General features: G+C 33.7%; 1 protein-coding gene and 1 pseudogene across 1 annotated transcript in view; one reads left to right on the top strand and one right to left on the bottom strand.

The window, feature by feature from the left end:
* LOC145260380 (cadherin-related tumor suppressor-like) overlaps nt 1-16,369 on the bottom strand; it is a 736,127-nt gene that overhangs the window by 592,954 nt on the left and 126,804 nt on the right. The gene's annotated exons all lie outside the window — the stretch shown is intronic.
* On the top strand, nt 4,457-4,594 carry LOC145263971 (U2 spliceosomal RNA; annotated as a pseudogene).

Raw genomic sequence — 16,369 nt, forward strand, 5'->3', positions numbered from 1 at the left:
AATATAATTTTGGATGCGTATTTCAAACAGTTTTGAACATGACAATACTCAAACTGAAGTGGAAAAGTATGTTTTTAAGCGTATAAAAGATAACATAACCGGAATTTAATTTACTACTATTTGTAGAAGAGTTGAAAAGCGGGAGACTTGAATAACAATCGTAAACAGCTAGGATTGCTACCACTAATTTCGATCACTCTAAATAGCCCATACACAGTCAGAATCCCTAACCTCTAAAACTATTTATACTTTCTATTATTTCTAATGGATCATTTTTCGTACTTTTATTAATTAATATTGATTTACGCATTCCCTTAATTGCTTTTTTAAAATTCAAACAGTACCTGCATGTTATCGACCCAAGCCATCATTACTCGCCAGTGAAAGCCAGATTATTTCATTTCGGCCACGGCCATCTGTGTGCGCATTTGTTCAGGGATGGCAGTGGCCACCAACTACCGTACTTTTTGCAAGAGGGGCGCAGGCTTCGACCGGGCAACGCTGGTTAAGTCCCGCTAATAATGATAATATCTAAAGTTTCTTAACGGCATCTCAAACAGACGCACCAACATACATACACATTCTATAATTTCTGTAGTTTTTCTTCTCATAAATGAATATGAAATATTGATTAAGGCTATAAAATATTGATAAAACTATAATTGAAACAATGGCTAAAAACAGCATCCGATGGTATTGTTTTTCTGGTTTGTCACTGTGTCCTAAAGCAACCAACTAAATAAGTGGACCACCTGCAAATCCTTGCCACCTCTTCTCACCAAGTGGAAAGACCGTTTTTATTACCTTTTTTGTGTCTGAATATATTTCATTTTGTATTTCCACTGGGACGTTTTGTTTTCTTTTCATTAAAAAATATCTCATGGCAGTTAGAGTTGGGGAGGGCAGCGACGACGACCCGAGAACTTGTTCTTTTAAAAGCGTTGAAAACTTGTAAAGAGGTAGGAGTTGGTAGACGTTGTCAATGAATAGGACCTTTGCTGAAGTAGCACTCGAAAAAAGTCTTAGAAAATATTTAGTTGAATGCAAGGAAGAAAACACTTTAAAAGATTAGAAATCCGTTATTGTCAGCACTATGGCTATAACAGCATATTTTTTTTTACTACAGTATATATCCGACACAGTTAAATCAACCGAAAACCACATTACTCTATATAAAAACATAAGATATAAACAGATACACACTCAAAAGTCAAAAGAATATGCTGTTGTCATCAACATAGCGTAAGTTTTGCAATAAAGACTAGTGCATTATGAACCAAATTTGTCGACCTTTCAACGTAGTAAAATTGTTACTTTGTAGATAAGGTTTAGAACGTTGGGATCAAAATTTTTACTAATACTCTTGAGAAGGTTACGAACCATTCAACTCACTACAACTATGGCTTACATAAACAAGGACTCTGATCAAGCTTCGGTTGGTTGGTTGTTTTACGGCGTATCAACCCTTTTCCGGTTATTTAATGCCGAATCCAGTTATTTTGAAGAAACTTTTTTTAATAGAATATATTCGTTGTTTTCAAGTCAGTTTCTATTTAATCCATAGTTGGGACCCTAACAGGTACTATCACTCCGGGTCAGAGTGAACCTGGGAGCAATGGCAATCAAAGGGTGGCTCCACACTACCCAAAGCCCGCAAGATGGGGCCTCACCACTGGATATAGTTTAAGGTCATATCCAGGACCTCAAACTTCGGTAAAAGTTCGGAAAAAAGGAATACTAATAGAAAGCTCCCGAATAAATAAATACAGACCAGGATCAGAGTGTAGTATCTGTTCTGATGCTACACTCAAGTTAATTTGTCCTTAGTCAATAGAAGGGAAAACCCTTTTCTACTAAGGTAATTTGTATTTTTGCCTACTTCCAGAGTGCTCCTTTTGGGGGAGCTGGTTTTCTCCCACATTAAAAACAACCTTGCGTCACATTTTGCTTTCGTGTGGAAACAAATGTCTGCATATGTGGAAGTTGAGAAAATTAATTTTTGCTAGTTAAGATGAATAGATCTTTTCCAGAACAAAGTATAGGCATTTGGTTGTGAATTCCTTTCCACTCCCCTGAACTGTAACCACGTGACTTTCATTTTCTTCCAGTCATTAAATTGTTTTTGAAATTAAAGCGTCTCTTCAGATGATGCAGCCTTGATTTCACAGGCACGTCGTTGTGAGACAAATTTGGGGCGTTCTACAAGAAAAAAAAACAATCTCCAGAACTACATTAAACGACAGGTGAAAGGACTAACTGTGGGTTTTCGTATGTAGAGGCAGATTGATGTGCCAAATTTTTAAAAACTATATTGCTATGAAAAAAGTGGGCCAGAGGCATTACTTATTGATCATTCCTGGTATATATGATCTGAGGAAATTTAGAGCGTATACATCGTACGCGAACGTATATCTTAATATCTTGTCTTCTTCAGATGCTGTGAAGAAATCTTATTAAATACAGAGATCAAATATACCCGCATTTGACATGTAAGAATTCAGGTCAGAATTTAATTTCATTTATTAAAAATATTTTAATGTAAATAAAACTTTCTGACGGGGGAAAAAAAACAAAAGAAACTGGAATCACTCATAATACAGCGTTCGTAGGAAAGTCATTTGACAATTTGACAGGCAAGTGTTTGGGGACTTTGAATGTAGATACTTGCGTAACATGGATTCAGGAAGCATCTTTTCGAAATAAATCACAGGAAAAAGAATAAGAGGAAGCAAATAAAATTCGAAGGAAGACATGTTTCGTACATATTGAGAGACTAGGGATGTAGGAATAGGGAGGGTGCATCGGAAGTCGAGAGATGAGGGAGGGGGACAACGTAAGTTGAAAGCTTGACAGTTTGTACGATTTCGTTTAGCGAGATTAAGCGTTTCTTGTTTTTAAACATTACATTGGAGATTATTTTTATGTGTGTGCGTGTCTTGCACATGTTTCAACATGTGCTATTCAGCAGGTGCGTGCATGTTAATATATATATTACGTGGAATATGTAGATATGCATGGGAGATGTACAAACGTGTTTACAATGGTAAAACGGTAATAGGTTACATAGATAAGGCTTGCTTTGAAATCTGAAAGAGTATAAATAAAATAGAATGTTGAATATTTTGAAAAACCATTTGAACAATAAACAATCTTAGATGATGAGGCAAAGTAGTTTCTTATGCATGCATATGTATATCTAGATTTCACTGAATGACAATTTTTCTGTTACGAGTTAATACATTTTTACAATAGCTGCATCAGTTATATCGTAAATTTAAAAAAACAAAGCAGAGAAATTTTGTGTTACGTATTTAAATGTGATATATATATATATATATATATATATATATATATATATATATATATATATATATGCGTGTGTGTGTACGCGCGCACAGAAAAACCTTTTAAAAATCTCGTATCAAAGGACATGTGACCGCGTCATATGCACATTCGAATTTGTAGGAGTTATTGTATTTATATCCTCGCTGCATAGGAAAAGGATACATTAGATTCATTTTAATTGGAAATATTTACCGTTTTTAATCTGTAAGAATAAAAGAGTCAAGCTAATTCTATTGTCGCAGGAAATTGAATTAGAGAATATCTTGTTTAATCTATATATTGCAAAAAGGAACACGATAATTTGTTATCTGCACATCTGCATATAATATAGCATATTACACTAGCAGGCTGCCAAGCGTTGCTCAGGCGTAAAATATGCTTAATTATGATTTTTTTTATTCATGCAGACTTAATTCGTTATTGAGCAAACAGATGGATCAACTTTAATAATAATCGACTAACGTATAAATGTATATTTGTCTATGCGTAGAAGTGATCTCTTTAGTCCACTTACGCCTAGCTGCCAAATTCTAGTTGTCTAGCAGCTATTTTATCAGTTAAAAAGGAATCTGATATGCCCAAAGGGCTCAAGTGCGCGCGCGCACACACACGCACATATGAGAGACAGTTAACATGCTTTATACCTTGAATAAAATTAAAAAGTGAACATATCAGTTTACATATATTCCAACTATGCAATATGCGGGTTAATTTAGTCCTCAAATGTTAACTATTTGTAATTTTATTAGTATTATTTATAGTACAGTCATCAATTTGAACACGCTAGAAAGACTCCATTTTGATTCCAGTAGATTGGTCTTTAGTTAAACAGAAAATCAACGGCCACACAAAGTGACGATAAGAGAATGATGATTAGCGACCGCACACGTATGTAAAACAAAAAAAAAAACTGTTTATTGATCACTCATTGGCTGAGGTGCACAAGTACGCGTTTTAAGTAGAAAACATCTGCCAACAGTTCGTTTAATGTTTTTTAGTCCCGTGCAAGCGACTCTATAAGTCGGTCCGCTGCCGGTCCGTAACACTTTTGTGCTTGGCCTTTTTGGTTAAGATCAAAGGTCTGTTAATAGATGCTGTTCTTAGCTTTTTAAGCTTTTCTTGGCCTTTTGGCCAAGATCAAAGTGTAGTATCTGTTCTTATTACATGCTGTACTTATGTTTGTAACTTTGTGATATAAAGTGGGGTATCAGTTTTCTGTATTAATTTTAATGTAAAATGATCACCCACTTTACAAGCCGTCAGTCTCAAAGCCATTAAAGTCATTCTCCAGATCATTCATTTTTTAAGGGTTCCAGTTATATTTTAAGCATTCAAGTCAGTCTTAAGGCCATTCAATTCATCCTTAAGTTCATAAAAATCATTCTAAGTCATTTACTTTTTATTTATTTAAGTCATTTCAGCCTATTTTTCGGTAATTTTTGTTTATCTTTAAGAATTTCGTGTCAATCCTACATTCACGCATTCATTCATTACACGAGAGCATGTGACTAATGGCTATCGGCTTTGTTTTTAATTTGTCAGTATTTTCTGGATAGAGATTCTGCACTTGATTTTTGGCAGTGAAATAGCGAATTATCACTGCGTAGAATTGTCTAGCGAATTGCCGCCTAAGGAGAATTAATAGACAAACAACAGCTGGCATAAATTGCCCAGCTATGTACAGTAAACCCTTCTTATTCGACAGAATGTGTTTATAATAAATGCAAATAATACAATTTTAGAGTTATCTTCGGTCGACGAAAGAATTTGACATTTGCAATTCTAAATTAAAGAAGAAAAATACCTTGATTGCTTCAAATGGAAGACAGATCGACCACTTAAACGCATTAATTTTCTAAATTGCATCAACAATTGTGCATGAAATAACTTAAAGTTACGGTAACTAAACGATATTTAAAAGGGCAAACTCAGAATAGAATTAAAGTAACTTGAGAGCAACATTTCAATTTCTATCGCATATTTTCAAGCTTTTAGGAAGATACTATGATCCCAACGAAAATTAAAATACTTCTAGTTTGCATTAAAAAAAAAAAACCTTCACTGTATTACGTCTCCTCGGTACGACCAGAATCTAAGAGAAATTAGGTAATGTTTCAACAATAGGCATTTCTCACGGTTTGCCTGCAAAAGTGAAATCTTGATTACATAAATATTATTAACCTATGAGTAGTGTTCTATTCGTGTTTACAGAAAGCTTCGCATTATGGCTAATTTTACTTGAGATAATATTTTATCTCTATATAATTTTTTTTACAAGGAAGTCACCACTTATCAAGGACCGGGGCCACTCGAGGATAAGGGTTCTTGCGTGTACAGTAATCAATGGGACAATATCGTAGTAATCGCTAGTAATGGAGATCTGATAAAGTGTCTTACTTAGAATTTACTCGTAAATTAATAAACCGATTATTGATTTTAGAACACAGGTCTTAGTGTGCGTTATATTTTGATTCATACATATCAAGCAAATTGGGATGGTAGCATTTTGTGAAACTTCAGTACGAATTCTTATGAATGAATAACAAGTTATTAGGCATCAATTAGTTAACGAAACAATTTCCAGGATATGAGTTTTGATGGATATTAATTATATATTAGGAATTATTATAGCTTTTTTGTACTTTAAATTTGTATTGAATTCTAAAGCCACTAAACACTAATTTGGCAAGATATCCTGAATATTCAATTCATACTTAAGACTCTTAAAGATAAGGCCCTGAATCTTGAGCATTTTCCAGAATCAAATTTCTGTAATGGATTTTGATCAAAGTTGCTATAACTAAGTCGCTCAACTTGAATAGTAAATTTAACTCTTCCATTTCTTGTGAGGCTAATCTAAAATAGTTTTTGTTTTTAAATTTCCACAGGATTTTGTGTCATGAATAAAATAATCTAACACGCTCTCTGCATCTCCTGTCCATATTGTATTACGCCAGAATTTAAAACTATACCATCATAAAATCCTGGATTTATACTTAGAAAATTTATTTGATCGTGGTATAAAATCTTATTTACACCATATGTATGTTCTACATTTTATTTAAAACTGACACTTAACACCCGGTGCCATTGCTTAGATCGACGAAAAGAACTTTTAATATTTTTGTGAAAAAGTTCGGACCATTCTACCGCATACACCTATGACTTGCGTAATAGTGTAGGCTTATAATATATATATATATATATATATATATATATATTATATATATATATATATATAATGTTATATATAATCTACAATATAATATAATCTACAATATAATATAATCTACAATATAATATAATCTACAGTATAATATAATCTACAGTATAATATAATCTACAGTATAATATAATCTACAGTATAAAGCTGAATGTCTGCCTTGTCACGAATAGGCTCCTATATGGTTGACTATTAAAAAAAAAAAAACTGATTACATATAATGATAGACGATGTATCGAGACAGAGGAATGGGTATGTTTGATCTGGCAGAACGGTGGTTCATTAAACTTATGGGGTCTGTGTTCGCGCCTGGTCCGCAAAGTATGGAAATAAATTAAAAAATTAAAAAAAAAAAACAAAAACCGTTTACCAGTGTTTTTGATATAGATGTACGTAAGAATACTTTGATAAGTATGTTTAACTTAAATAGGGATGGTATAAAATTGTGGGGTCTGCGTTCGCATCTGGCCCTCATAGAATGGAAATACGCACAAACTTTAATAAAGACTTTTCATATCTATCTGCGTAAGTATACTTTGATAATTATGTTTCGGTTTGAAGAAATATGGTATAATAAAATTATGGGGTGTTTGTTCGCGCCTAACCTCCATAGAATGGAACTATGCTACAAAGTTTAACAAGGTTTTTTTAATATAGATCCACAGAATATTGTGTTAAGTGTTTCAGTGTGAACAGGTATGGTATAATAAATTATGGAGTTTATCTATTTTATTTTTACTTTCATCATATTTAACTTTGATTTTGATACCCCCAAATTCAACCCAAATTTACAACCCTTTCTTTTCATAAGCTATCATACTTTCATAAATCAAAGTCCATTTTCTGTAGGCTGTTTTTGAACCCAGTCAACAACGGGTACTTTTGTTAGTATATATAATATAAATTGTTTTGTAGCCGAGTCTGAATTACGTGACCGGCAGCAAACTTGTCTCCTTGCACTGATGATTCCCGAGGGGATGAAACTAGTGTTACTTGGTATATAATAAATAAATTCCATATATATATATATATATATATATATATATATATATTAGTGTTTCTGATAGATTTTTAAATTTAACAAAAACTGGAACGCACGGATTTTATATTTCATGAGAGCCCGTCCGATATAACGATTCCAGAGAGCCGAGGAAACTGAAACATTTAGCTTACTTCATTTAGTCACTTTCTCATTCTCCACTTTGTTTAAGCCAGCATCCTAACCTGTACTAGATTTTAGACTTTCTACATCCCTATGTTAGATTCTGTATTATATGTTACAAATGTCTAGTTTTGTTAGGACGATCTTTAGAAAATCTGCAACGAGAATCAATCAATGACTTTCGATCCATTCTCAAAGTACTCATTACTACAAAAACTGATTTTATTTTCTGATGAAAATACAATAGTTTATACTATCGATGGTTGATTTATCAATAACTTGTTACAGAGCGTCAGTGTAATAATTTTTCCCCATAAATGGTAAATTCCAATTAAGAAACAGCCTGCAATAATTTATAATCTTTATTAAAAACAAAACTGGAAAGATCAAATGCGATTTCATGTAAAAAAAATAAAATAAAATAAAATAAATAAAATAAAATGCACTAGTTGACCCGTCTCACAGTGGCAAAGATGCAAACGAACATTTTCCGGTAATAAACACAAATTACTATCATTTTACATTACTTCGTTAGGGACTGCCTTCAAATTTCATATTTCCTTGGCATTTGCTCCTTCAGAGAAAGCCGGTTTAACCCGCCTAACGTGAACGTTGTACAGCAAACAAGCAAGTATTAGGGCATAGATAAGTGTTAAGGTGCAAACTTATAAATATTTCAGGAAAATTAAAATGGAATAAATAAAAATTGAAGACTAGTTTGCACGTTATAATGTGTGGCATTCAATTCCAAAATAACTATGTAACCTCATGGAAACAATTTTGTTCAAACATGTTTATATGAAGTTATATGATCGTGAACACAAAACTGCCTGAAATCGATTTATCAGAAGAGCGTATTTTTCCTGCGAGGGTATTTAAATACTGAATATGACAATTATGACAAATATCTAACATTTCATCACAATTTCATGATCTGTGTTTTAAAAGATTAAAGGCCACATGAGAACATTAGACATTCTCATAAAAAAACTTAAAAAGATTTTGGCCGTTTAAAAATTGATTAGGGTTTTATCGATAAAGCGGTCAAGTTTAATCGATAAAGGACCAAATTTAATATGCATCCGTGTTTGTTTCTGCTGTGTTTGTATTTTTCCCATAAAAGCAAACATCAAAGAATCTATAACAGTATATTCTCATTTAAAACATACCGGAAAATGGAAATGTCTGAATTCCTAACTTCACCGTGATCGAAGTTAAATTTGAAATGTACCCATTTTTTGGAAATTTTTCGAAAATTTTAATATGTATGCAATTTAATCTTAAAGGAAGTCGAAACTGTTCAGATTCCCTAGTTACCTTCTGTGCGTCGAATATCTACATGCCCGTACTTCTAAGTGACACATGGAAACAGAAGAGTCTTTAAACTTCAAATACGTACAAATTTCAATGAATTTTAAAACAGTCTCTATTAAGACTTTTTACATTTCAACTTCAGACAATATATCGGATCAAAATGGGAAGAGACCATTAAAAACGAACTTATGATTTGAATAAATAATTACATTGTTATACTCAGTCAATCTAGAGATTTACTGTTGTTCATATCAATATTTTTGATTAAAACAGAAAAGACTTTCTTTAACATGTATTACATTTTTTTTAAAACTTGTGTAGATTTGGCTTAAATTATGTATGGAACGAGGTTATAAAATATAGCGAACAGTTGGGGATTAATAGAGATTAATAATGATTAGTATTTAATACATTAATACATGTACAGCATGAAACACAGGTCCGCGTTAGATCACCGATGTTAAGCAACATTGAGGCTGGTCAGTATCAGATGGGTGACCAATTTGAGAATTCCAGGCGCTGTATGTAGGAGGACGTCGACACCTCTTTACAGGCGTTGCAAAAACCTAACGGCGTCATCTTTCCTAGCAGGGATATACATGCGACTGGAAGCAGCTTGTAAATTTCATACTCCCATGAAAATCTTTTTGGAGGAAGCCAGTTAAACTCGCATAGGATTAATGCGGTCTCCGTATTTAGTGCAAACATGAAAAAAAACTATATTCAACTAGCAATTCGGTTTTAAATACTCATTCGAAGTCAACGAACCATAAATAACTAGTTTTAGCAAGCTAAAAATTGTAACATCAAATAATTCTCTCGAGAAAGTCGTTTGGAAACCATTTGCACGTTTCTGTGAAATTGTCAAATATTTTTTCGGGAGATAATTTACTCACAAAGAGAGATTCAGATGTTTTACCATCTTATCCTCGACTGTAGAACGAGTAACAAATCGACTAAAGATGGAAATAAATTGAAAGCACACATACACATAAAAGAATTCAGTTGTGCAAAAAACTACTATTGTTGCCACCAAATTGTAATCGTTCAAAGGAAGCTGCAAGTCTTCAGAACAAGCCGTGAATTCAATGCTTCAGTGATCTTACCATAGTTGACATGCAATGGACACCAGTAAGATAAAAACATAAAGGCAAGACTTTAGTCTTTGTATAATTTTGCCCCCATCCCTTCTGCTATTCAGCCGATTATTTCCAGCGTTCAAGTCTGTTCAGCTGCTAAAAGATCAAAGGATTCAATCTCAAGGGATTACAAGGCACCAAATGTTCTTCATCGCCACTCTTCCAACTACTTCAGATGGTGAATAGGTTTTAATTCTTCCTATTATACAATTTTATCTCTTTTTCACAACGATATGACCAGTCAATAAATAGGGTGCAAAGAAAATGGCTGTTGCAAGAAAACAGTTACGTGTTCTGCTAAAAGACGATAATACAAGCAACAATAAAAGAAACGTGAAACATGGCGATTAAGAAACGTAAGGCATAATAGTTAGAAGAGTTTTTTTGTTTCCATTGGTTTGACATCAATATATATTTTTCCATTTGTTTTGAGGTCACAAAAGTGAAGCAATCTTCCTGTCGCAGTTGAGCTAACTGCCGCCAAATTTGCACACATTAGAAGTTTTGTCGAAAAATGAAAAATCACAAATTGCATCGAAATGAGTCGACAATATTTTAAGTAGATTATATTACGAGTATTTAACGTGCATATGAACTGCTGTCTGAAAACTACATCTGAAATGAAACAGACGAAAAACATTCGAGCACTTCAAACAACGACCGTGACAAAGAGTTGAAAATAACCTCACATATCACATACAGGTATGTATGTGTTTATTTCCAAACCTAGCAGAAACAAATACTGCCTCAAAGCAACTATAACGCTAATCTTCACTTTATTTGGAACTAGATTAGAAAAATAGTTTACACACACTTTCCTGCTTAAATATTCAATCACAGTGACATATGCCCAAACACTTAACAGTGCTCACACGCCATATCGTATCCACGTCTTGGTCTATTACCGATACTAGATATACATATATCCATTTTATTTATCTGCCTACTCACGAAAGCAATGTTTGATACAAGATCAGTTATTATTGGGAGCAAAATTCCAACTCCCAAGAAGTTGCATTGTTGATTGTAAAAAAATTTAAAAAATATGCTTGTATAGAAGGATTTCATCACTGACCGAGAGAAAAAAAGATTATGGGCAGCATCAGAACAGATACTACACTTTTTTCCTAGCCAAATACTTGAGTGTTAGTTTATTCCTTGATTTCATGTACATAAATTAAATGAAAATAAATTATACTAGCAAAGAGACTACTTCTCCGGGATAGAATCATGATCAACGATTATTTCACGCTCAGATTTTTATCGTTACCAAAATCAGGAAATCGCGTATTTTCAATAAAATCGATCGATTGCCTGCTATAGTTGGCGACTCATTGCGATGCACCCGTAGGAAGCTTCACATGCCGCCTTGCTATGATTTAGTCCAAAATATACATCGTAATCTACTTTGCACTACAGAGAACTTGCTGTTTTTTTATAAACTTAAAAAAAAAACATGTTTTAAATTAGTGTTGAAAATGCAAAAATCAATCATACGGCAACTGTGCTGTAAACAAACCTTCATTTCCGACTCACCCTTATCATATAAAAGAACCTACTGCTGCTTCTATTTGTCTGGCCTTTCGGCTTGTGTAGTAATACAAATTCTCAAATGCACTTATGTTAGGCTGTGTAAGGCGTTAACTTACGTCAAAATCGCCTTTTCCTTCTTTTATCGGAATGGCTTCGATAAGTATCGATAATCGAAATAATCCAAGACAAAACCTACCTAATAACACTGCCAGGCACATAAAATCCATTCGTGTGAAATGTCAAATCAGCCAAGCCGTTTTTAAGTCCATATGAAACGAACTCACAGGCATACAAAGTTCCTTCTACTTAATAGTAGAGATAAGTAACGTACTGATGGCAACGCTACTGCGTTACATATATAAGACCCCATTTAAATACAAAACAACTTACGTTTTCTGGAGAAATCTTTTTAGTTCTGTTTTAACGTTTTAAAGATGTAAAACGGAAACTTTTACATTACTTAGTAAGTGTCTTTTGGCGTTTTATACAGTAGCTGACAGTTATTTACGTAGAATACTAGAAAGTGGTTCTTGGGTTTCGGCAGCATAGTAGCTCTCGCTTCTAGTTTGTCCTTTAATCCGCACATTCCAAGAGTGATTTTTTTTCTGACAAAAGGAGAAAGTATTGCCGTTTTCTTTGTGTAGTAAAAAAAAAACTATCCAACACTTCTTTATGCTACCTTTCTGAGCTTTAAATATTGTACTTATAAATATATACATTTTTATTTTTAATTTCTTACATGAAGTGGCCTCATATGTCGTCATGAGCGATTTCTATAAAATAAATAACGAGTCCAACTTGGCGAAAAACGACGTTCATCATATAGGAACGTAAAATTTATTTAAGTCTGAACTATCTCTAATTCAATGGGAGCAATCTTTAAATGCGCTGTATTACGTACTATAAATTATATGACGACATTAAGCTGATATAATTTTAAAAGGCAGATTCACAAATATTAAGTCTTTATTACAAAGTATCCAGCTATTCAGCGTCATCAGCTTCATGCTTTTTTTTTTTATCAGGGACACATTTGCTGAAGGCATCAGAAATGTGCATTTTCTGATATTTCAAATATGGAAACCCTGGAAGAAATAAAATTGAATAATAAAAGTGTTTCATTCAGTAGTTAATAAAATTTTCTCAAAAACTAAAAAATGCAATGAAAAATATTTAATATATTTTCTGAACAATTGTTTCCTTTGGTATTAGCTTTTTTTAGTGCTTCCTCCTCCTTCATTATTAACAAACACTTTTTTAATGTGGCTGGCCGGGCAATAACAAGATGGCCGTCAATAAATAAAAGGGGAAGACACGAAAGAGAAAACTGAAATACAATTGCTTTAGTACCCAGTGAAATTATGTTCTTCCCCGCCTCCATTATAAGTGAACAATTTGTGTGTCTGCGTGCGTGTGTTTATGTGCGTGCGCGTGTTTATGTGAGTGTGTAAATAGGACCGTGTAAATAAGAGACTCAGTATGGAGTCGAGATATTCCCCAGTGTCCGTTATGTAAAGCTAAAGAAAATTGTTTCGCCAGAAAGAGGGGAGCGATGTTCGTAGATATTAACTAACACACAGTAAATAAATTGAGTATCCAGTGTAGCAGCAAGTCCTGAAGGCATATATTAATAACTGTTGGAAATTAGTCATACACATTCGACTATGACTACGCAATCCCCAGAGCTAAGTATGTCGAAAAACAGAGCTGTTGAACCTGACAGTAATATGGTGAAGAGAAAGAATTGGAGCACTAAATGAAGTAACTTTAATACCAACTTTAACAAAATTGAGTGGAAGAAGATAATTAATATCAAAGTCTTATGTACAGTAGGAAAAGAAATCAGAATCTTAAGATACTGAAGTAATTTTTTTATATTAACTGCAACCCAACCTTTAATTGACAACTTTTACAAATTTTTGGGTCTGCTGAAAATGAATATCACATTCAAATTCGATACAGACAAGTAGTTTTCCAGATATTAAGGCATTTTTCTAAAGTATTACGTAGTGAATTTCAGTGACTCCCCTTTCTTAATATGGAAATGGGCTGTTTTGTAGCATACTGTTGGAAAAAAACATGGCCGCAAATGAAAACATACGGGATTACATTAGATAATTAAGGTATACATGTCCAGAATACTTGTCTGTCCCAGATTTAAATGCGATATTCCTTTTCAGCATACCCGAAAACTAGTACAAGTCGTCAGTTGAACTGAATATTGAGCTGCCGTTAAAGCAAGAAAATAAAATATCAATACTGCTTATATATATATATATATATACATATACTAGCATTTCAGCCCGGTGTTGCCCAGGTGTTTGGATGTGTGTTTTGAACAAAAAAAAGTGGAAGTAGGAAGGCAGGCTCGAACCCGTATCGCGAAGGAGGAAAAGAACGGGGGAAAACCTGACGTATCTGCTGTTACGACCACCGCCAAACGGGAAGTGACTTATGTTTAAATGAAGGTTTGGCAATCGAAAGGAGAGGGCGATTTTCAAAAATATCGGCGAAACAGCGACCCCCTCTAGAAAAGGGCCCAGTTTAGGGTGAAGAATGATTTTAGCCAATTTTTCGATATTTGTCGTCTAAAAGCTAGAACTTCAAAACGATACTGATCTTGGTAAAATCCGTCGCCTCTGGTAAAATACATGGTCGAGAAACTGGTGCGGTCTATCCTTCTCCTGAGGGTAGATGGGAATCGAGAAAGCCGTGGTAGACACTCCATCTAGTGATGGTGTCACGATAAAAATATACCCTTGATAGCCCCGACGAAGCATCAAGAATTCAGCTACCGATAAGATTTGAATTACGCTATAAACTCGTATAGCGAGTTCAATCTCGGCTACGACAGCGTTGGATGGAATGGATATATATATATATATATATATACGCTTGATTTATATAACATCTTTGTTACATGTATGCAGACGCATTTCGGTTAATACCTTTTTTTTTCTTAAGTCGAACAGGTAGTTGTGGGAACAAAAATCTGATGCCGTTTGGCTTGTAATCTACGTTTTCGGAATCAACTTTGGAGTGATATCTACGCTTACATTGTTCCTATATTTTATGAACCTAATTTGTTATGCGACCTACATTTCATATTTCAAGCAATAAGGCGGGGATATCTAGCGATACTTGAGCCTATAATCCAACGAAAAATCACTGGAGACTAGTTTGTTGTGGATTTCAAACCAAATCAAGGTGCATAATGTACATACTTTGATTTGATACCTACGAGGTAAGTAGCACCGTTTGCTGTACTTATTGATCCATATCATATGCACAGATTTATATTCTCATGAAAAAAAATCCCCCGTATATATATATATATATATATACATACATACATACATACATACATCTGACATTCCAAAAAAGTAATTCTGCCCGAATAGATCAGAAGAGATTGCAAATTGCAGCGTTATGATGACAACGTATGCATTTATGATCTGAAAATAGCTTTATGTTGTAGATATTGACGGAGTGGAATTAAAGAAACAAACCCGTCCTAAACGTACGTCTGAAGCAGGGACGCGCCATCTTATTTGCAAAAGTGCATTTATGTTGTTGACAATGTAAAAAAAATAAAATCTGGAGCACAAACTATCGCTAATTTCAATGGTACAATGCGTAGCTCTTCAATCAAGAGTTAAAAAAAAACTAAGCTTTACGTTTGGAACGGTTATATTAAAGCTAGGTACGTATCTATGTATGTGTTTATGAAAATGTGTGTATGTCTAAATATGCATATACACTACGTAATCGAGTAAATGCAGAGTTTCATGTACATCTGTACTGTGACTTTGTAAATAGATGTTTAAAAGATATACATCTTTACGTAATCAATGAACAACTTTCCCATGAAACAAGTCATTCACAGAGATTTAGAACATGTGACAAATGGCAGGCATTGTTTTTAATTAAAAAACCAACAAAAAAAAACCCAAAGAACTCGTGTGTAGTTAAATCTGAAAAACTATGTTATTTCCCCTGCCGCATTGAGTTGGCCCTTTAAACTTTGTAGGGCGCTGACCGAGACAAGTGACCTATTTTAGAGGTTGAACTCGCAGGGTTATTACTAAAAAAAAAGGTTCTGTGATATGACAGAATTAAGGCTTTAATATTTTTTTGTATTGTTCAGCAGATTTACTCTTACCAGGATTTACATTCTTGTGTTTTTACTTTCAAATTTGAGCTTAATCCTAATTGGTTCATAGTAAACAGGGATTAATTATCATCTTTAAAATGTTTGTCGAAAATTATCTATTGAAAGTATTGGAAAACCGAGAAGCTTAAAAAAGAATTTATATATCTTCTCTTCTCTATATAAATAAAATGAACTCATTTTTCCCCGTCAGATTTTGACCTTAATAGGATTAAAAATAAAGATATTTCATGCAAATATAATGTGCACAAACGGCAGAACAATATCTGAGGTGTGTTATAGGCTTATTATTTCTCAAATTCCTCGATAATCTTAGATTTCTATACTTTTTCTGCTGAGAAGTCACGGCCAAAATCGGTTAAGATCAATGGAAGTGGTAAAATATTTTCTCTCTAATAAATTCCTCCTCCCCCTGCCACCACTTAACACCGTTTGGGGATCGTTCACAAGGAACAGTTGAGAAGAGAACACCGGTTTGGCTT

The sequence above is a fragment of the Euprymna scolopes genome, chromosome 3 (assembly GCF_053919585.1).
Source record: "Euprymna scolopes isolate OS-2025 chromosome 3, ASM5391958v1, whole genome shotgun sequence".
In the NCBI taxonomy this organism is placed as follows: Eukaryota; Metazoa; Mollusca; class Cephalopoda; order Sepiida; family Sepiolidae; genus Euprymna; species Euprymna scolopes.